Consider the following 23,353-nt stretch of genomic DNA (forward strand, 5'->3'; position numbering starts at 1 on the left):
TGGGAAGATAAAGATAATCAAGTTAGCCTCTGAGACCGAGGTATCAGGGAATTGAAAAGAAGACAGACATGGACAGACTGGGCCAGGATGAAACATCCCAGTAGAGACAGGTTTGAGCTAGACCTGGGAGGGAACACTGGGAGACAATCATCGTTTTGAACTAGCGCTTCAAAGAGCTGCACTGGACGGAATTCCTGAGATGATTCTGGGGTCAGCAAAAGGATGTTTCTGAACTATTAAACACATTCTCTTCTAAAAAAGTAACATTCATATTGGCCAGGCAAGTCATTCAAAAGCCAGCTTCAATAGAGCTATTATTCAGATTCACCCTGTCAGTGTGAGAATATGGGTTGAAATGGACTTTGCTACTTGAAATTAAGTGTGATCACACTCAGCAGCCTTGGGAAGCTCTCCAATTCAGACCTCAATTACAAGAGGCTTGGAGCCATGGGGAGCTGGGAGCCGCATTCAGAAAAAGAGAAGGGTTTCTTTCTCTGCAATTTTCCCTATTTGCAGCCTGAATCCCAAGTGAATGTTATTTCTCTTCCATCACTCTTTTTGCCTGCTTTCAGCATTTTCCTCTCACTTTTCCCTCATGGTTATCCCTCCCTTAAAGAGAGGGTCTGGACTCTTGGGTGAGAGCCACATGTGACTCTGCTGAGCAGTTGGAATTAACTAAAACTTACTCTTTCCCAATAAATCTCCCCCAAGCCACCACACAGCAGCTGTGAACTCCCAGCATGGGATGTGGCTGAGCAACTAGCAAAAGCTCACTGTGTTCCTCAACCTTGTTCATCCTCCGTCCCAAAGCATCAGCAGACATTGATGCTAACACAAAGAAAACTACATGACTCTCTAAACACAACTCTTTATCCAACCCACCTTGAAGACACTGCACTTAGATTTCCCAGAAGTTTGGGCTGGGTTTACTTTGAGAAAAGGCAAAGCTGACAAGAGACAGGGTTCAGAAAACAGCGATCAAATACAAACATTGCTAGCTATAAGGCAAGACTCAAGCCTTCAGGAAATGAAAATAAAATTACTGAAGGTTGTTCAGGCAGTGGCTCATCAGAAGAGGAAGAAATGTTTGATTGTAAAGCTGGGGTACAGCCATTCTTTTCTGATTTACCGCATTGTGGGCAATTCTTTCCTCAGCTATTACTCCTGGGTGTGTGTGGAGGCGGAGTGGTACTGAGGATGGAAGGTGTACAGAGAGTTACAGCAAATGTATAAAGCATTTACTATTACTAGCTAATGATGCCTCAGTTCAGTTCAGTCACTCAGTCGTGTCCGACTCTTTGCGACCCCATGAACCACAGCACACCAGGCCTCCCTGTCCGTCACCAGCTCCTAGAGTTCACCCAAACTCATGTCCATTGAGTCGGTGATGCCATCCAACCATCTCATTCTCTGTCGTCCCCTTCTCCTCCTGCCCTCAATCTTTCCCAGCATCAGGGTCTTTACTCTGCAAAAACTGTGTTTATTTGTTAAAAATATACTTCATTGTATTGTAGCAAAACTAAACCCCTCCCCAGTCCCTACGGAGACAGGATGATTGGGTTTCAGGGTGAGGTGCCAGCTAGTGTTTTCGGGGGCATTAATGTGCCAGCTGCTCCTGCAGTATTCATTTTATTTCCAGTCCCCAGGCTGGTTTTACATGTTTTTTGTGTAAGGGAATCAGGATTAGGGAGTCTTTTGTTAGTGAGGGGGCGAGAGCGAGCAGCATCACCTTTGAGCTCTGTACACAGGGACAGCCTAGCAGGCAAGGCTTGAAGCTTTGATTTACTTCTTGCTCTCTGACTTTTTCAAAAAAAAGAAAAGATCCATCGCGTCGGGCTGCTCTGTTGGAAGCTTGTATGGCAGTGGATTGGGGTGACTGGTGCTTCCAAAGTGCAGTTCACAGCCACCAAGCCAGGGTCACACTGGAACTCTGCAGATAAAACGTTCCCAACCCGCTGAGAAGAAATGCTCCTATAGGAAGAAATGCTTCTTTATTGCGTGGTGAAAGGTGTTATTGGGTGGTCCTTGTCTGAGAGCTGAAAGAGCATATGGATTCCCACTTGCTTCTCTGAAGGAGCTAACATTATTTTTACCCACTTGGAAACGCTGAGCTGCTACCCGTGTTCAGAGTCCCCCGTCATTGGCCAGTTCGTCCAAGTGCAGTGACCTGCTTGAACAATGCCAGTGAGCTTCTCCTCCACTGAGCAAATCGCACAGCCTCCTAAAGAAAGAGAGGCCTCTTTTATGAAGCAACTCCTCTTATGATGAGATTGTGAAACAGATACACACAGGCACACATCACTCGACATCGTTTGTGTGTGTGTGTGTGTGTGTGTGTTTGGTTGTTTTTAAGACTGGGGACAAAATTACTAAGCAAAATTTCCCAATGAACACTTCTCTTATTTTTAAGGACAGAGAAAGGCAAAGTGAAAAAGGAGCCTCGCTTATCCTCCTTCCCTTCCCCCTCACAGCCCAGACTCAAAACACTCATTCTGAGGATGGAGCAGAGGTGGCAAAGGTCAAGAAAATGGGGCCTTGTCTATTTACTGGCTCTGTAAGGAACTATTGTGGGGCAGCAGCTGTTCTCCTTGCTCCTTCGGAAGCCTTGCCTGCAGTGGATGTGGGGGAGGGAGGGTGTGACACTGGCAGGCAGGGGGTGTGGGGAGTAACATCTAATATTTTCTGCACCTCAAGAAAGATGGGCTTTGTTTCTTAAAAAGAGCAGAGATACTGTTTCTGGGTAGCTGTTATCAGAAACTGGTTTTAACCAAACACAGTTGGATAGTGTGTGTGTGTGTGTGTGTGTGTGTGTATGAATGAGAGGGGGAAAGATATAGGAGACAGAAAGAATAAAGTCACAATCCACTCAGCCTTTCATTCTTCATTTTTTTAACCTAGAAAAAAATGGAAAATTTTCAGCCGAATTAAAAGCAGTGAAATGGCTGAGAAAGACCTTATGACTAAGAGAGGAGTGCGGTGGAAAATATGTAAAAAGAGAAGTTAAACCAGCTGGCTTATTTAATTTTGGCTTTTTCCCCTCTTTTCAATTTTTTTTTTCTTTAGCTTAAATGAGGGGAAAATGTACTATGTAAATATCCAGTGTTTTTCCTAGTATTTAGCCCTAACAAAATTCTTCACAGGACTTAGCTTGGTGGATTTCTGGGGATCAGGTGTGATCGAGACTTTTCACCCCTGGGTCACAGGCGGCTTCCTGTCCCATTCTGTAAGTTAAAAGTTCTCCCAATCCCAAGGGTCTCCTGTTCCCAGGAGTCAGTCGGGGTATGAGTGGGAGATAGGAGTGTGAGGAGCGGGGGGAAGAGGGAGCTCAAAACCAATTATTCCTCAATGATTTTTAGTGTAGTAACACGCTTCTCTCCCCATTCTTAAATCACATTTATGAACTAAATCTCAAAACTCTATGACAGAGTGCATATTAGTTAAAATTTCCAGCTTATTAAGTTATCCATGCATTCAATAAATATCATTTAAAAGCACTGTCTAGGTATTGTGCCTTGTGTTAACTGCTGGGGAAACCAAGATAACTAAAATATATCCCCTGCCTTCTATGTCCTCAAACAAGCGGGAGAGACATATCAGACCAATATCTACAGCAATTACGGTAAGTTTTATGAGACAACAGAACACAGAGGGAACCAAAGGCACCCAGGAAGTGACGATATGAGAACTGAGCTTTTGGAGCTAACTTGGCAACCCACTCCAGTGTTCTTGCCTGGAGAATCCCAGGGACGGGGGAGCCTGGTGGGCTGCCGTTTATGGGGTCACGCAGAGTCGGACACGACTGAAGTGACTTAGCAGCAGCAGCAGCATCAGGAGCATACCCAGAGAAGGCAATGGCACCCCACTCCAGTACTCTTGCCTGGAAAACCCCATGGACAGAGGAGCCTGGTAGGCTGCAGTCCATGGGGTCACTAAGAGTTGGACACGACTGAAGTGACTTAGCAGCAGCAGGAGCATACCAGAAGACCAAGGAGAGAAAGAGTGTTCCAAGCAGAAGGAATGGTCGTGGAAAAGTCTTGTCTTCCCCTTGGGTAAGGTGTGAAGTCTGCAATGGTGTACTCTGATTTAGGTTCTAGGAACTTAGGATGAAAAGTGGAGTGAAATGAGACAGGATTGGACTTCAGAGTTTAAAACCAAGAAGCCTCCAAGGGCAGAATTTAGGAATAAAGGTAGAATCAAACCCAGTGGAAAATAATAACCACACATGACCCTAATGGGACCAAGTAGGAAGGAAAAAAGCAGCAATAGCAAAGCAGGAATAGGAAGAAACACAGGTTTGGGGGCTAGGGTAGGAGGAGGAGCCTAGGGAGAAGCCTTTGCACTGAGCTGTAGGGTATTTTTAGAGGCAGGCCAAGGGGCTGTCGGGTTGTTAAGGGCACAGTTAAAGGTACAGAACCTGTTCAGGCAGGTAAGATAAAGCATAGCGTGAGTGCATGCATGCTAAGTCACTTCAGTCGTGTCTAACTCTTTGCAACCCCATGGACTGTAGCCTGTCAGGCTCCTCTGTGCATGGGATTTCTCCAGGCAAGAAACTGGAGTGGGTTGCCATGCCCTCCACCAGAGGATCTTCCGGATCTGGGATCGAACCCATGACTCATATGTTTCCTGCATTGGCAAGCGGGTTCCTTACCACTAGCGCCACCTGGGAAGCCCTAAAGCATAACATAGCGAGGGAGTTAAGGTCAGTACTCATGACTGATGCCCAGACAACTGAAGAGGAAGATAGAAAAGAGGGAGTCAGGGCCTCCATTGATGAAGAGCCTTTAAAAGCACCCTTAGGGCACTAACATCATCCTCCTAGCTTGGATTTCCCACAGGATGGCATGGGCCCCACTGGTAGTTATCAATGTGCTGTTTCATGGTTTACAAATAATATTTTAAAGATTTTTAGCAGATTCCTTAAAAAAAAACAAAAAAAACCTAGGACTTCTCTGGTGGTCCAGTGGTTGGGAATCCACCTACCAATGGTCCACCTACCATCCACCTTCCTTGGTCTGGAAGGATCCCACAAGCTACAGGGCAGCTAAGCCTGTGCCTCACAACTACTGAGCCCACATTCTAGAACCCAGGAGATGCAACTACTGAACACATATGCTGCAAATACTGAAGCCCACATGCCCTGGAGCCTGAGTTCCACAACAAGAGAAGCCACCACAATGAGAAGCCTGTGCATCACTGCTAGAGAGTAGCCCTGCTCGCCGCAACTAGAGAAAGCCCAAACACAGCCATAAACGAAGCTTTTAACACTGAAAATGGAACTGCCACATGATCCTGCAATCCCATTCCTGGGCATAGATCTGGAGAAGACCGTAATTCAAAGAGATACACGCACCCCAATGTTCACAGCAGCACTATTTACAATAGCCAAGACATGGAAGCAACCTAAGTGTCCATAGACAGATGAATGGATAAAGAAGATGTGGTATAGATATGTTATGGACTATTAGCCACAAAAAAGAATGAAATAATGCCATTTCCAGTAACATGGATGGACCTAGAGATTATCATCAGTTCAGTTCAGTTCAGTCGCTCAGTCATGTCCGACTCTTTGAGACCCCACGAATAACAGCACCCCAGGCCTCCCTGTCCATCACCAACTCCCGGAGTTCACTCAAACTCATGTCCATCGAGTCGGTGATGCCATCCAGCCATCTCATTCTCTGTCGTCCCCTTCTCCTCCCGCCCCCAATCCCTCCCAGCATCAGAGTCTTTTCCAGTGAGTCAACTCGTCGCATGAGGTGGCCAAAGTATTGGAGTTTCAGCTTTAGCATCAGTCCTTCCAATGAACACCCAGGATTGATCTCCTCTAGAATGGACTGGTTGGATCTCCCTGCAGTCCAAGGGACTCTCAAGAGTTTTCTCTAGCACCACAGTTCAAAAGCATCAATTCTTCAGCGATCAGCTTTCTTCACAACTAAGTGAAATAAGTTAGACAGAGAAAGACAAATGTCAAATGATACTACTTACATGTGGAATTCTTTAAAAAATGATACAAATGAACTCATGTTCAGAAATAGACCCACAGACATAGAAAACGAACTTATGGTTACCAAAGAGGAAATGAGTGGCAGAAGGGATAAATTAGGACTTTGATATACACACTGTGTGATGCTGTGCTGTGATTAGTCACTCAGTCATGTCTGACTCTTGGCAAGCCCATGGACTGCAGCCCAACAGGTTCCTCTGTCCATGAGAATTCTCTAGGCAAGAATACTGGAGTGGGTAGCCATGCCCTCCTCCAGGGATATCTTCCCAACCCAGGGATTGAACCCAGGTCTCCTGCATTACAGGCAGATTCTTTACTGTCTAAGCTACCAGTGAAGCCCTAGAATACTGGAGTGGGTAGCCTATCCCTTTTCCAGAGGATCTACCCATCCCGGGAATCGAATTGAGGTCTCCTGCACTGCAGGCAGATTCTTTACCAGCTGAGCTACCAGGGAAGCCTAATCCATATAACCAACGAGGACAGGAAACTATACTCAATATTTTTTAATAACACATAAGGGAAAAGATCTGAAAAAAATGTATGTATGTATAACTGAATCATTTGCTGTCACCTGAAACTAACACACCACTGTAAATCAACCATACTTCAATAAAAAAGAAAACTTTTTAAGATTTTTAGTACTTTGTATTTATTTTTGTACAAACTAGAAAAATATGTAACTAGCACCTTAAATCCAAAATTATATAGATACAAAAATTGTTTAAAGATAAAGTGAACACAGATAGAACCATGGTGAGTTAATCTATAGTAAAAATTAAAAAAAATTAAAGAATATTATACAGATACAGCAAAAATTAAGAAGGTGGCTTATAAATGATTAAAGTTTGAAAATGTTGGAATAAGCAATGGGGAGTCCATAGAAAATTTTAAGTATGGACTATATCCTAGAACACTGCTTTTGTGGGGGCTAGGGTGTTGGGGAACTAGAGGCATTTATTAAGGGGGATTGCATTTCTCTTCCAGAACCAATGTAGACTACAAACTTTTTGAGTTCATGCTTCAGTATAAACTCTATTTGAACCCTGAAGTCCTTAGACAATTCTGTAAGACCCTCTTTTTAATAATTTTAAATACCTATGGCTTCATTTTAATCTTGAGCAACTGGGTATAAACTTAAGTGAATAATTTTGATAGAAATGTGCTGTGGTCAAAATGACTTCTGTGGTGTAATGAGACACTAACCATGTCTACTGAATGCTAGTAATTATGTAATTATTTAGTTAATTTGATTTACATAGACCCTGCTGACTAATTTTTTTAAATATGTCTGGTACATTATACATTGGGCTTCTCTGGTGGCTCAGTGGTAAAGAACCTTCCGGCAATGTAGGACATGCAGGTTCAGTTTCTGCGTCAAGAAGATCCCCTGGAGAAGGAAATGGCAACCCACTCCAGTGTTCTTCCCTGGGAATTCCCATAGACAGAGGAGCCTGGCGGGCTATAGTCCATGGGGTTGTACACGACTTAGTGACTAAACAACAATAACATTATATATTAGTCTTTTTTTTTAAATTTTCTATATTTCATAATTTGAAATCAGGGGCCTTGTGGACCAAGGAGGACCTACCCATTCCAGGATTAGCTAATTCCTGCCTAGAAAATCCCATGGATGGAGGAGCCTGGTAGGCTACAGTCTGTGGGGTCGCTAAGGGTCAGACACGACTGAGCGACTTCACTTTCACTTTTCACTTTCACACAATGGAGAAGGAAATGGCAACCCACTCCAGTGTTCTTGCCTGGAGAATCCCAGGGACAGTGGAGCCTGGTCGGCTGCCGTCTGTGGGGTCACACAGAGTCGGACACGACTGAAGTGACTTAGCAGCAGCAGAGATATTAAACAATGTGCTTGTTAGCATACCTTTCATAAGCAAACCAAGCCATGCTGAGTCAGTGCTCCCACCCACCTCCTTTAATCAGGCACCTGCAATCTGGGACACTACCCCTGCCCTCAGTCACCTGAGAGTCACCCCTCACTCCTGCCTCCTGCCTCCTGACTAAACCTGCTGCTTCCCCAGTGGTCCTGCAGGGCTTGGTGTATCTTTTCTTCTTGGGACTATAAGCAAAATACTCCTTTCAAAAACAGCTGTATCTGTGTCTGTTATCTTACTGTATTTGACTAAAACAAGATTCTGGGTACATTTTAAGACCCATTAAAAAAATTCAATAAATAACTATTTGTTAAATGAATGAGTAAATGACTGTCTCAACCCACTTAAAACATGTCTGTCTTTACTTTAATTTTTCTCATATGGTTAAAAGACATTTTCATTATTAATAGTTCTCTATGGTAAGCCGTGAAATTAAAAGACGCTTACTCCTTGGAAGGAAAGTTATGACAATCCTAGATAGCATATTAAAAAGCAGAGACATTACTTTGCCAACCAAGGTCCATCTAGTCAAGGCTATGGTTTTTCCCGTGGTCATGTATGGATGTGAGAGTTGGACTGTGAAGAAAGCTGAGCGCCGAAGAATTGATGCTTTTGAACTGTGGTGCTGGAGAAGACTCTTGAGAGTCCCTTGGACTGCAAGGAGATCCAACCAGTCCATTCTAAAGGAAATCAATCCTGGGTGTTCACTGGAAGGACTGATGCTAAAGCTGAAACTCCAATACTTTGGCCACCTCATGAGAAGAGTTGACTCACTGGAAAAGAGTCTGATGCTGGGAGGGATTGGGGGTGGGAGGAGAAGGGGACGACAGAGAATGAGATGGCTGGATGGAATCACCGACTTGATGGACATGAGTTTGAGTGAACTCCGGGAGTTGGTGATGGACAGCGAGGCCTGGTGTGCTATGATTCATGGGGTAGTGGAGAGTCGGACACGACTGAGCGACTGAACTGGACTGAACTGATGGTAATCATCTTCTCATGCAACCAAGGATTAGATTTGCAAGAAATCTGAGCTCAGAGTAACCTACACATGGCCAAATGACACCAAGAAACAATGGCTTGCAAGGCAGCATTATTTCTTGGTTCCAGGAAGAAATCCAAAAAGGAGTTGTCCCCAGCCAACAAAACCATTTTTCTGTATCTTCCTACATGAGATGTTTGTCTTTGTATGCCAGAGTAGATTAACTGGTTTAACAAACAACCCTAAATCTCAACTGCATATGATAATAAAATTTATTTCTTAATCACCAAAATCCAGAGCAGGTGTTAATAGTTGGACAGCTCTCTTGGCTGCCTCCATGACTCAGTAATCAAGGATTCTTTCACCATGTGATGCTGCCAGTTTCAAAACGTGGCCCTCAAAGTCACCAGAGAAGGTGAGAAAACTATGGAAAAGGCTTATCAGATACATATTCAACTCTACACAAAAATGGCAATCAAAACGTTTACATACATTTTAATGGTGAGAAGTAGTCATAAGCCCCCTAACCCTTCCAAAGATGCCAGGGACTGGGAAATAGTCTCTAGCTGACCAGCAACCACTTTGCACTAACAAAGAGGAGCCCAATGCTTCAGCCGTCAGTTGACCTTTTCTCATGATTTCAAGACATGTGACCCACACCTGCGTCCTGGTGACAGAGTAACTATGGGTTGGTCAAGTGATAATGCAAACCAGTGGTTTTTAACTGCTTGGAAGATTGTGAATCTGATAAAATTTATGGACTCTCTCCCTAGAATAACATATAAGCATAATAAACACACACCATTTTCACAGAACTTCAAGAGCTTCATGGACATCCTAAATAGCCCATCACTGAAGTAATTAGAGGGCCATAAACCTAGACTCTCGGTGTAACTGGCATATTTGGCTTGAGTTATATTTTGAATAGTGCTGTAAATCATGAACCATGGACAAACTTAGATTATTTTTCTTGCTGGATTGAGTTTTTAAATGTAAATGCTATAACTAAGAGATACAGAATATCAGCAGTGTGTCATCCAACTTTTAGACGCCAGTTTTGGGCTGAGCAGAAATTTTTCTCTCTACTGCTGCAAAAGAGTTTATGTTGGTATCCTGCCATCCATTTGCCACTCTCCAATCCATTTTACATGCCAACCAGAGTGATATCTAAAACTTCTAATTTTTTCATGTCACTCCCTCCTAAAGGCCTTTCAGTGGATAAAGACTCAACCCCTTAACATGGTGCGCTGCTTCGTTTTTTCACTCCCTCCAGCTGGCCTTTCTTTCCCTCCCTGCCACCTTAGGCCTTTGCATGTGCCTCTGCAGCATCTGTAAGCTGCTTTCCTTTCATTCTGTATATATATAGTTAACTTCCATCCTTCCTCCAGAACTCAGCTCAACTTTCATTTCCTCAGAGAAGCCTTCATAGACACATAGAGTAAGTCACGTCTCCTATATGTTCTTAGAGCACCCTGTAAATTTTCCTCCTAGTGATCATCATCGTTTATAAGTATGTGTGATTATTTGATTTGTCTGGGTCATTACCATTCAAAAGGAAGGTCCATGAGGGTACAAACTGTAAGCTCCTGGTGCCACAACTCAGCACTTGGCTTAGCGCATGGACTATAATGGGCATTCATTATTTACTGAATATTGGATGAATGAGGATGAGTGAATGAACTACTGTTGCCTGTGGTGTTTACCCTGTATCTTGAGAAAGAAAGAGCAAAGTGATGAAGGATCTTAAAATCAAATTATTTTCTTATTCTGAGAAGTGAATAGAATAACCAAGCTACTGAATGGTATGATTTTAAGGAACTTCACAGTTAGGCAATGACTTTACTGTGCTGTGCAGCAATCTCTTCTCTTAGATAACGTCTAATACAACAGCAGAAACAGGCAGGAAAACATGTGTCTATCATTATTTTATATTTACCACAAAGGGAAGGGCTCACTGATGGAGTAAGGGCACTCCCACTGCTCTTACTCCATCAATACAAGGAAGTGGTAAGGAAGAGACTGTTGGATTAATCCAGGAAGATTTCCTGGGGGAGACAGTTTGAAGGCCTCTCTATGACACTCCTTTATTGAAATATACTTGGTAGCCTGAATGCCAACAAAAAATTTTCCCCACAAATCTTGCTTTCCAGCTTATCTGTGTTGTTATCACAAGGGTAAGTCATAAATTATGAGAAAGGTTGGCAAGGCAAAGATTAGGATGCCATTTTAGTTCCCAAGCAGAGAACAAGACTTTATTTTATATATATATATATATATATATATATATACACACACACACACATATATATATAAAATATTGAAATATAATTGATTTATAATCTTGTGTTAGTTTCTGGTATACAGTAAAGTGATTCAGTTAAATACATATTTGTAAATGTATATATATATATAGAATATAAAAAGATTGTATATATCAAGAGTATATAATATATTCTTATATTCCTTATAAATATATTCATACGTATATATTCTTTTTCAGATTCCTTTTCATTATAATTTATTATAAGATATTGAATACAGTTCTTTGTGCTAGATGGTAGGACCGTCCCCTGCTTCCATCCCAGTTTTCCCTCTGACAACTGTTAGTTTGTTCTCTATGAGTCTATTTCTGTTTTGTAAATAAGTTCCTTTGTATCATTTTTTTTAGATTCCACACATATGTGACATCATATAATAAGACTTGTCTTTCTCTACCTGACTCACTTCATTTAGTATATAATTTCTAGGTAATCCATGTCGCTGCAAATGGGTTTATTTCACTCTTTTTATGGCTGAGTAATAGGCCACCACACATCTATGCCACATCTTCTTTATGCATCCAACCATTGCTGGACATTTAAGTTTTTCCAGGTTTTGGCTATTGTAAATAGTGCTGCTGTGAACACTGGTGCATGTTATCTTTTCAAATCGGAGTTTTCTCTGGATTTATGCCCAGGAGTGGAATTGCTGGATCATATGGAGAACAAAACTTTAGTTGTGTCTCATACTTAAAAGATAAAACAGATTTTATTATTTGTTAAAATATTCCCTGGGTTTCCACATGGGAGGATTTTGCTACTGTTGCTAAGTCGCTTCAGTCATGTCCAACTCTGTGCGACCCCATAGATGGCAGCCCACAAGGCTCCCCTGTCCCTGGGATTCTCCAGGCAAGAACACTGGAGTGGGTTGCCATTTTCTTCCACAGGGAGGATTTCGCCTTCCTACAAATCTCAGTCATGTGATTTTTCTCTGGCAAATGACACAGCAGTGGCAGTGACATATATAGAAGCTTTGAGAGCTTCTGTGAGGTTCCACCACCTCTCTCCTTTCCCTCTGACACAAGGTCTACCATGTTCTTAATGAAGCTCTACCAACCTGGATGTCAAGGTGAAGAAGATGCAGAACACAGCCACCATTGACCTACCGCCCACCTGTAACGTGACCGACACGTCAGCTTTTACTCCTGTAAGGCGCTGGATGTTTGAGGGTTTGCTAGTGCAACATTACCCAGAAACAGACGACTGATAAACTCTCCTTCACAAAAACTGTATATAATTCAACTCAAATTTAGAGCTACATGCCTAATGAAAGGATAATCATTCCTATTTGGGGGGGCCATTTTTATCCAAGTGCCCGGCATCAAAAAGTCCTACGGAAGTCACAAGGGAGAAAGTGGAATTCTCAACTCCTGTAGCTCACTACTGGACGTCCAGGAAGATTCCACTCTAGCTAGAGAGGAACACTACAATAGATGCCTGACAACTAGACGAGGATTTACTTTCCGGGGAAGGAAAATCAATGAGTAAATAAACCCGCTGATATTACTTAAAAAAAAAGAAAGCTGAGTCAGATCTCATCATAATATAATTTTTTAACAGTATCATCTCATAAAGAAATTTAAAAAAAAAACTTATTCAAGACAAAAAAAATGTTTATAAAAATTGGCTAAGTTCTTGAGTGGGCTTCTCAGTTGGCTCAAGTGGTAAAGAATCTGCCTGCCAATGCTGGGGCTGCAGGAGACCCAGGTTCGACCCCTGGGTTGGGAAGATCCAAGGAGGAGGAAATGGCAACCCACTCCAGTATTCTTGCTGGAGGGGTCACAAAGAGTCAGACACACGACTGAGCATATGGGCAGAAGTTCTTGCTTAACACTCTTTCTTCCTCCTTGTCTCCTTTCCACTTCCTCCTGTTCCTGCTCATTTTCTCTTCTCTGTCTTTCTCTCTTGTCCTTGCCTCAAATCTACTCGCGGCCATCTTTGAAAGATTCAAAGATGATAGATATAAACAGACATACAGATTTTTAGATATATCCCTATTGAAAGCAAAAGATTAATACACCACTTATTTCTAGGGGTTCAGTTCATAATTCAAAAACATTAAAAGAACTTGCTTAACCCTAAACCTCTAAAGCTTGAAAAACTCTCTAAAAACTGCTTGAAATTTAAGAGATTTTTGACACTTACTTTTAAGTATGCTGAAGTATATTCCCATTTCCCCCAGGGTTAACTGGCCATGAACAGCTTTAATTCAGCTTCATAAGCTTTCCTTGAGTGCCTGCTAGGACCATAAATTCTTCATGTACAACTTGCAGTTTGAAAGTATAGGTTATCTTACTGAAGAGTCTTTTTGTTATGAACCTTTTATCCCAAGATCAATTCCAGTTTAACAGGCCCCGCCCCCAACACACACACACACTAATATTCCTGAATTTTAATTTCGGTATACATTACCAATTATTACTTCCTATTGTCAAGCAATACTGTCCACCTCTAAAATGTGGAAAGTTTTTTAAAAGCTGTATGTGCCAAGCTGAATGATTTACCATTTAATCATTCAAGTCACTTTCTGGAAGCTGAGCATCTATGCGTAATTCAGACACCTCAGTGGGTCCCTGTGGAACCCATTTAAAACTAGGAGTAGAAGCAGCTAGATGTATGCGCCATGGTGTCTGAATCTGAGGAGTCATACTAAATATTTTGTATTTACTTTTGCACTCAGCAAATATTTTGTAAATTTGTGATATAGGGCAAAGAGTCCTGGATATTGGGTTGGAACATAGGGATTTCTAAAAGGATTTTATATATAACATTTCTGTAACCTAACAAAAAATATAAATGATTTACAATTTCATGACCATGAATACGATGAACTATTCTTTGTTCTGAATTGCCCTAGTCCAACGTGAATGATTATAATTAGATAGATCTTCAAAGCCAATTATATATATGTATATATGAGAGAGAGATGATTTTCCATAGTGGTTCTATGGTTTAAAACCACCAAAAGAAAGGGAGCATTGCAAAATACTCCAAATATACTACAGTGCATCAGTTAAGCAACACATGAAGCATATAATGATGATAATTCCTGGGTATGTCAACCAGGAAACAGAAAAGCTGGTTGTTAAGTTGCCTCACCAGGAGAGTAATGACCCTGTTTAGCTTGGGTAGGTCATTCCCTCTCCCAGCTCAGACCGTGAGGGAAGACAAAACAGGTTTGCTGAGCTGGCTCTTTTCTTTAATGCCAGATGACAAGTAAGACAAAGCCTTCAGATATCTGTGTCATCAAAACCACAAAACTCCCAGTTTATGACTTTAGAGAACACTAAGTGACCAAAGGATAGAACTGAGCAGAACTGTTTGACATCTTGTAGTTTATTCTATTTGTTTTTAATGACGTGATTACCCAGAGACAGGGGTACCTTGTTCCCCAGTACAAATACAACAATAACAAACATACAGACAGGATTATGCCCTACTCTGTCACTCCCAGCACGGGGCTTTCCTCTCTCCCATGTCATCTGGCAACAACTACCGTTTCCCAAAACCGAACCCAGGAGTAAAAAGCATAAAATGTGAACTTTTTACTAGTATTAAAATTTTAAACTGTAGTATATCTCTTGGAAATTTTAAATCTAGCAGCAATAACAAAAATGAAGTTTTATTGTAAAAGTTTCAAGTATGTTCATTTTTTCCCCTGTGCTATAAGAAAAAGGACTTGCTATTCATATATCAAGCTACCAAGATAACTCCATAAGTTATCTTCTGTTTGGGGTAACTCTGCATTACTCCTATCCATTCTGAAAACTCCTTAAAGGATTATAGTAAGGTATGGCAAAAAAAAAAAAAAGACATGGTTTTATCGTAAAATTATATCTAAACTAGAAGTGCTAACTTAATTTGACTTTTCTTATTATCAGACAATGTTAGAACATAATTTTTCCTATTATTAAATCTGAATATAAATTAAGAGCTATTGTTCAAATATATATATCATGTGGCTATAAAATTTGAAATGGAGTCTTATAAATACTTAAGTGAATTCAAACACACAAAAATTACTATTAAGTCAGGAGACCACAAACCTAACATTGTCACAATTTTTGTTGATATAATGCTTGCTTTTTTGGAAATCACCTTTATAGCAATAAACTTACACAATCAAATTTAATCTGATTCTTATAGTCACACCCTGGGTTTCATCAAAAATCTATGCCCTTTTTTAAAATCACTGATGTTTTTCTACAGACTCAGCTCCTAATTATTTCCTACTATTAAAAAAAATGCAATTTGTCTTCAAAGGGCAACCATCTGTTACCAACCAAGATCACTTGGAAAGACTATTGATCAGGTTCTCTAAAATATTTAAAGAAAATCTGATTGGCCATGATAAAAAACATCGGGATAAGTACACGGCTTTCCAATCTTGACTACAGGAAGAGATAGCTTCCATCGATATGAACACACTTTGGCACACTTCTTAAAAGTCAGTCTTTTTCACTTAAATAACCAATATCATGCTTTCATGCATATACCTCTAAGTTTTTTCTAAAAGTGGTTTGAAGCCAAAGCTGAAAAATATTCTGCTATACATCTTGGACTATTCTCTTACTCTCTGTGCAGAAAAAGCAGAAACGTTTAAGCTGTAATGATTTTCATCTGCTGAGTGCAGCCACAATGCGAAGAGATCTCAACTGCTTAATGTTTGAAATATAAAAATTCACATGTGTACTCTACATATGTGTGTGCGTGAATGCGTGTGCCTAAGAATGTGCAGGAAGTTATTTGTGGTTTAATTATTCTGAGTATAAAAAGTTTCTTCAACCTGCTCCAAAGCAACTATTCCAACTGATCTGTGCTGGAGCTCTTTGGGGAAATTTGGAGAGGAGAGAAAGCCTTTCATTTCCCCTTTCTCCACCAGCCTACATCCTCCTTACCTCCTCCAGATACCCTGACTCAGCATGGGCTGCAGACTCAGAGCCTCCTCAGTGACTAGGTTGCCCTTTGCTCTTGGAGGTAGGGCTGCTGTCTGAATAGGAGTAGAAAAACTGTGGGCATCACCTAAGAAAGGACAGTTCCCTCTTTCTCTTAGAACTACATCCTGAAAACCCAGAAAAAAGAAAAGCTGGAACTTTCCTCGTGGTTCAGTCACTAAGACTTCACCTTCCAGTGCAGGGGGTGCTGGTCGATCCCTGATTGGGGAGCTAAGACCCCACAAGACTCATGGCCAAAATATCAAAATATAAAACAGAAGCAATGCTGTAATAGAGTCAATAAAGACTCTAAAAACAGTCCATGTCAAAAATCTTTTAAAAAATAAGTAAGTAAAATAGATAACCAGCAAGGACCTATTGTACAGCACAGGAAGCGTGACGTGAAGTAAGGTCGCTCAGTCATGTCCGACTCTGCGACCCCGCAGACTACAGACAACCAGGCTCCTCCATCCATGGGATTCTCCAGGCAAGAGTACTGGAGTGGGCTGCCATTTCCTTCTCCAATAGCACAGAAACTGCTCAGTATTCCGTAACAACCTAAACGGTGAAAGAATTGAAGAAGAATAGAAAAAAATAAAATATAAAAATTAAAAAAATAAAAGCATAGGAAAGCAGACCATATGCCAGACTGGTGGGCAATAGAATATAGGGAAGGTTCTCAGATGAGGCTCTGGAGTCAAGGTGGCTGGAACCGAATTCTAACTCTGAGCTTCCTTTGTGAACCTAAACAGATCTATAGATTATCTATGTCTCAGTTTCATCATCTGTAAAATGGGTATAATACTGCCTATATTATAGAGTTATTATGTCATAGAGTTATTATGTCATAGAGTCATTTGAACAGATTTTGGTACATAATGAGCACTCAATCAATGATAACTAAAATTTTTTATTAAATACTATCATCAATTGAGAGCTTACTATGTTTCCAAGCACCCAGTTAATACAGCTCACACTTTCCTTAGAACTATTCTCATGCATTTCTACTTTCCAAAGTGAAATTAATTCTCAACTAGCTATTTAATGTTTCCTTTCTTTGGTTAGCACAATCATTAGCTATAGCACACAGAAACATGTCACTTTAACCTTTTGTAACAGAAAATTTTAAACTCTTCAACACACTTGCCCACTCCTTGAATGTATAAAATGAGAATTTAACAATCATTAAAAAATTTATAGCCTTCACTCACCCAAACTGCATCTGCATTCTTTCATTCTTCAGTGTCAGCCAAGATAACTAACATCCTAAAAGAAAAGGCAGGACAGAAACCAAAAGTCATGACAACCCATTCCGCCCAACTCCTAAGCATGGTTACTGAGCTAAATATAGCCAGGCTCTATGGCAGTAAGGATTGTACATCCTGCCAAGGGAGCCACAGCAATTGAGAAAAGCTGGTGACCTTGCTGGAGACTGCAAGAGAGACTGTGTTAAGATACTTTGTGAGCTGTCAGGATGGAGTCCCAGGGCCTGTTTAAGAAACCAAGGCTTCGGTGGAGATGCCTCATCCTTTTGTAAATGAAAGGGCAGTGGTTTCCTTCCAACCCCTTTAGTGGCTTTCTTCAAGCTGCCTCAGCTCCAGAGCCTGAATCTAATTGCAGATATTTTTCATTTGTTCACCAACCACTACATTGACAATGGCAATTCAGGCTCAGGAAACTTACAGCATACCCAAATTATCTACTCTTCTGGAAAGCCATCTTGAAACCAGATTTTTAAAGGAAGTAGAATTTTAGATCCTCCACAATCCTGTTTTGCATCCTCAGGAAGACAGCTTCCCTGTAATCCCGTCATTAAAAAAAAAAAGCTCTCATGGATTAATCTCCCTTAAGCAGGTATAATGACTGGTATTTCAACTCCATAAACAATTCAACTGCAATAAATAAACTAAAATAATGATAATAATAATCTTTTAATAACTATACATTTTACAAGATCAATATCTTTCTCATATTCTTTATAAACTGCTTTCTTATATGTAAGATCTCTACCTTCCCATTCCTGTCACTATTTCCCACCAGCTCTGATAAGAAAACACTCAATAACTCTGAGAAATGGCCAGTGGGATTATTCTAAAGGACGTAATTGCAGCTACTGAGAAAGAGACTCAATGTAATTAAGATTAAATTAGGATAAAATTGTTTTCAGAGACTGATAATTATACTGTGGGCTTCAAAATAACCAAATCTAGTACCTGCAACCTCACCCAGACTGAGGGCAGGTGCCTTCCCACACATCTGCCATATTGTTTCAGTGTATCTTGAAGTGTGGCCAATCATAGTTTTGTGGATTTTTTTCCCACACTGGCACACAATTATATTTATCTAAGATAGTTTACATATTTGCAAATGATAGCCTTTACAAGGGCTGCAATGTCTATTGAGAAAATTAACCTGGATGCTATTGTTGGAAATGCTGCTCCCTCTCTCTGGGAAGTGTCTTTTGATTGCTTTCTCATCTCAACAGCTTTATTCTCTCATTGCCTTCATTCAAGGCAACCCAAACTATATTGCTAGCGCTTACCAACAGCCATAACCCCTTCTGCTTGCCAGGCACAAAGTTAGGAAAAATTTTCAGACTCCTTTTTTATTTAAACCATAGCAGGGTACCTATGGCTTAGATCTTGACAACAGAACATATACAGAATTGATGGGTACCATTTCCAGTCCTGGGCCATTAGAACCTCCTACTCATGACCTTTGCTCTCTTTTCTTATCTGAATGGACCTAGAGTAGATGGTGGAGCCTATAGATGGAAGGACTTGGGTTCCTGAATGATTGTGCAGAACAGAGTCTATGCCACCGAACCTTACCAGTTCACACTGAACTGTGAAGTCAGCAGGGCTTCCCAGGTGGCACTAGTTGTAAAGAACCCATCTGTCAGTGCAAGAGACATGAGACGCAGGTTCGATCACAGGGTTGGGGAAATCCCCTGGAGGAGGGCATGGCAACCCACTTCAGTATTCATGCCTGAAGAATTCCATGGACTGAAGGGCCTGGTGGGCTACAGTCCATGGGCTCGCAAAGAGTCAGACATGACTGAACTGACTTAGCTCTCTCGTGCACATGATGTGAGAAATAAATCTTTGCTGTGTTAAGAAACTGAGACCTGACGTTGAGGGGTTCATCTGGTACAGGAACTAGCATTGTTTATCAAAGACAGCTGTTTTTTTCATTTTCCTCTGTCTGTCTCCATTTCCACAGTCATCTCACATTTTCCTCCATTTCTTCCTTTTTTCATTTATACTGCAAAGAATTACTGTGTGCCCAACACGCCTGCTAGTAACGGAGTACAGTGCACATCAACGGTATTCAAAGTAGCCCAAATGAACAAGCAACCACCTTACAATTCGACAAGCACAATTATGTAGGTCTACTAATTCTTTAGGAAAAGCGTCAGCAAACAACAGTCTGGCTGTTTTGGTAAATTAAATTTTATGGGGACATAGCCGAGCTCATTCATCTACATCTTATCTGTAGTGTAGTGATCTTGGAACCTGCAAGACAGCAAGAATGACCAAAAAAGTCTTGGCTCACCAGCTGAGCTGAATAGTGCTGACAGAGAAGGGCCTACAAAACTAAGTATTTTCTTGTCCTTAGCACACAAAGTTTAAGAAAAAGCTTTAAAGATTCTGGAAAGGATTCTCAAAGGAGAGTATGCATGAAGTGGGTTCTGGAGTTCATTGTAGTAGAAAAAGAAGAAAATACATTCTAGGGAGGGACAATAATAGCCAAGCAAAAATATGTAAGTTTAAAGGTTACTCAGACAGCACTGAGAAAACACACAAGGAGGAGTGATCATCCCCCTAGATCACCGCTTACTAGCGGGAAGGAGCAACAGGAAGCATCAGGACAAAGGGAGATGCTGTGAAATAAGCAAATCTGTTGACCTCAGACCCTTCATCCCATCTGGGTACCAAATTTTAATAAATAATATTTAATATTATATCAATACCAAATAGCTTCAAGCTCAACGATAGATAAGTGAGCTGTAAGTCTTCTTCTACCACTTACCAATAAACTGTAACATAGTTCTGTTCCCAGGTAATCTTACACAGACACAAAAGACCTTTTCATACATGGTAATCATAGGAAATATTTAGACAAAATGAAAATCATGCTTCTCTGTGAGATGTGCAAAGAGTATCGGGTGCAAGGAAGACTTGATGAACTGAATTTCAGAGAGTGTGCCTTCCTACAGAGTCAGCTCCCACACCTGGGTGTGAGCACACGGTCTGGGCAGAGGAGGACAGAGGAGCCAGCTTGTTGCAGTTTGGGATGTTCTGAGTGAAAAAGAAATCAGACAAATGTTATTGAACAGTGAAGCCTAGCAGGGAAGACTAGAGCCTGATTGAGTCCTAGATGAAAAACTAATTGCTCAGTCTGACAGTGCTCTCCTTGACATGCCCCCAGATTATAATGATTACAAAGTCTCTCACGTTCTCATGATGCTCAAATTCTAGGGATCCTCCAGATTTTGATTCAAAGATGAAACTACAGCCTAACCTCCTCCCAGCTCAAATACTGACAAGGTCAGAATGTCTGTGAAGGAAGTTGGGAATGTGGTTAATCACAGGTGAATATGATATAATGAAAGCTGTGATCCAGCACCAGCTGAACACCCCTATAGGACAGAGATGAATTTCTAGTCCCCCACTGTAATCAAAACACAAAAGAAAGAATTTACACTCTCTGGATAATAAAACAAACAAAAAATAATGTACCTCAATCTCCACTGTTCTTTTCTATATCCAGAAAACAGTAAGAAATTATGAGACAGGCAAAGAAAAAGGAAAATGTGACCATATTTAAAAAGAAAAGCATAGCCTATTCAGACTGACAGATGATCTAACTATTGGAATTAGCAGACAAAGATTTTTATTAATAAACTAATTATTTTCCCCCTTTTCATCATAGGGAACTGGAATGAAAAAGTAGGAAGTCAAGAGATACCTTGAAAACAGGCAAGTTTGACCTTGGAGTACAAAATGAAGCAGGGCAAAAGCTAACAGAGTTTTGCCAAGAGAACACACTGGTCATAGCAAATATCCTTTTCCAGCAACACAAGAGATGATTCTAAAACATGGACATCAGCAGATGGTGAATACCGAAATTAGATTGATTACCTTCTTTGCAGCCAAAGATGGAAAAGCTCTACACAGTCAGCAAAAATAAGACAAGGAACTGCCTGTGGCTAAGATTATCAGCTCCTTATTGCAAAATTCAGGCTCAGATTGAAGAAAAGAGGGAAAACCACTAGGTCATTGAGTTATGACCTAAATCAAATCCCTTATGATTATACAGTAGAGTTGATGAATAGATCCAAGGGACTAGATCTGGGAGACAGACTGCCTGAAGAACTAGGGACGGAGGTTCATAACATTGTACAGGAGGTGATGGCCAAAACCATTCCCAAGAAAAAGAAATGCAAGAAGGCAAAATGGTTGTCTGAGGATGCCTTACAAACAGCTGAGAAAAGAAGAGAAGCTAAAGGCAAAGGAGAAAGGGAATGATACGACCAACTGAAAGCAGAGTTAATAGCAAGGAGAGATAAGAAAGCCTTTTTAAGTGGTCAATGCAAAGAAATAGAGGAAAACAATAGAATGGGGAAGACCAGAGATCTTTAAGAAAACTGGAGTTACCAAGGGAACACTTCATACAAAGATAGGCACGATAAAGGACAAAAATGGTTGGACCTAACAGAAGCAGCAGAGATTAAGAAAAGGTGCAAGAATACACAGAAGAACTATACAAAAAAGCTCTAATGACCCAGTCAACCATGATGATGTGGTCACTCACCTAGAGCCAGACATCCTGGAATGAGAAGTCAATGGGGCCTTAGCAAGTGTTACTACGAACAAAGCTAGTGGAGGTGATGGAAATCCAGCTGAGCTATTTCAAATCTTAAAACAAGATGGTGCTGTGAAAGTTCTGCATTCATTAAGCCAGCAAATATGGAAAACTCATCAGTGACCACAGGACTGGAAAAGGTCTGTTTTTATTCCAATCCCAAAGAAAAGCAATGCCAAAGAATGTTCAAGTTGCTGTACAATTGCACTCATTTCACATGCCAGCAAGATTTTGCTCAAAATCCTTCAAGCTAGACTTCAGTAGTATGTGAACCAAGAACTTCCAGATGTACAAGTTGGATTTAGAAAAGGCAGAGGAACCAGAGATCAAATTGCCAGCATAGGCTGGATCATAGAAAAAAGTAAGGGAATTTCAAAAAAACACTTACTTCTGCTTCATTGAATATGCTAAAGCCTTTGACTTTGTGGATCACAACAAACTGAAATATTCTGAAAGAGGTGGGAATATCAGACCACTTTACCGGCCTTCTGAGAAATCTGTATGCAGGACAAGAAGCAACAGTTCAAACCAGACGTGAAACAATAGACTGGTTACAAATCGGGAAAGGAGTGTGTCAAGGCTGTATATTGTCACCCTGCTTATTTAACTTATATGCAGAGTACATTAGGTGAAATGCCAGGCTAGATGAGTCACAAGCTGGAATCAAGATTTCCAGGAGAAATATCAACAACCTCAGATATGCAGATGATATCACTTTAATGGCAGAAAGTGAAGAGGCACTTAAAGAGCCTCTTGATGAAGGTGAAAGAGGTGAGTGAAAAAGCTGGCTTAAAACTCAACATTCAAAAAACTAAGATCACGGCATCTGGTCCTATCACTTCATGGCAAATAGATGGGGAAAATGTGGAAACAGTGTCAGATTTCATTTTTTGGGGCTCCAAAATCGTACGGAAGGTGACTGAAGTCACGAAATTAAAAGATGCCTGCTCTTTCGAAGAATAGTTATGTCAAACCTAGACAGTGTTTTAAAAAGCAGAGACACTATTTTGCCAACAAATGTCTGTATAGTCAAAGCTATGGCTTTTCCAGTAATCATGTATGGATGTGAGAGTTGGACCATAAAGAAGGTTGAGCACCAAAGAACTGACGCTTTCAAACTGTGGTGCTAGAGAAAACTCTTGAGAGTCCCGAGGACTGCAAGGAGATCAAACCAGTCAATCCTAAAGGAAATCAGCCCTGAATATTATTGGAAGGACTGATGCTGAAGCTGAAGCTCCAATATTTGGCCACCTGATGCAAAGAACTGACTCATTGAAAAAGACCCTGATGCTGGGAAAAAGGAGGGCAACAGGAGAAGGGGACGACAGAGGGTGCGATGGTTGGATGGCATCACTGAC

General features: G+C 40.9%; 1 long non-coding RNA gene across 1 annotated transcript in view; it reads right to left on the minus strand.

Annotated features, from left to right (window-relative positions):
- Nucleotides 1-13,433, minus strand: part of LOC129536484 (uncharacterized) — a 54,113-nt gene extending 40,680 nt beyond the window's left edge. The window contains exon 1 of the long non-coding RNA XR_008681815.2: nt 13,339-13,433. This is a non-coding gene — a long non-coding RNA (uncharacterized LOC129536484). The remainder of the gene's footprint in view (nt 1-13,338) is intronic.
- Between the last annotated feature and the right edge of the window lie 9,920 nt (nt 13,434-23,353).

This window comes from Moschus berezovskii, chromosome 6 (genome assembly GCF_049115385.1).
Source record: "Moschus berezovskii isolate FMDL1 chromosome 6, NW_MosBer_1.0, whole genome shotgun sequence".
In the NCBI taxonomy this organism is placed as follows: domain Eukaryota; kingdom Metazoa; phylum Chordata; class Mammalia; order Artiodactyla; family Moschidae; genus Moschus; species Moschus berezovskii.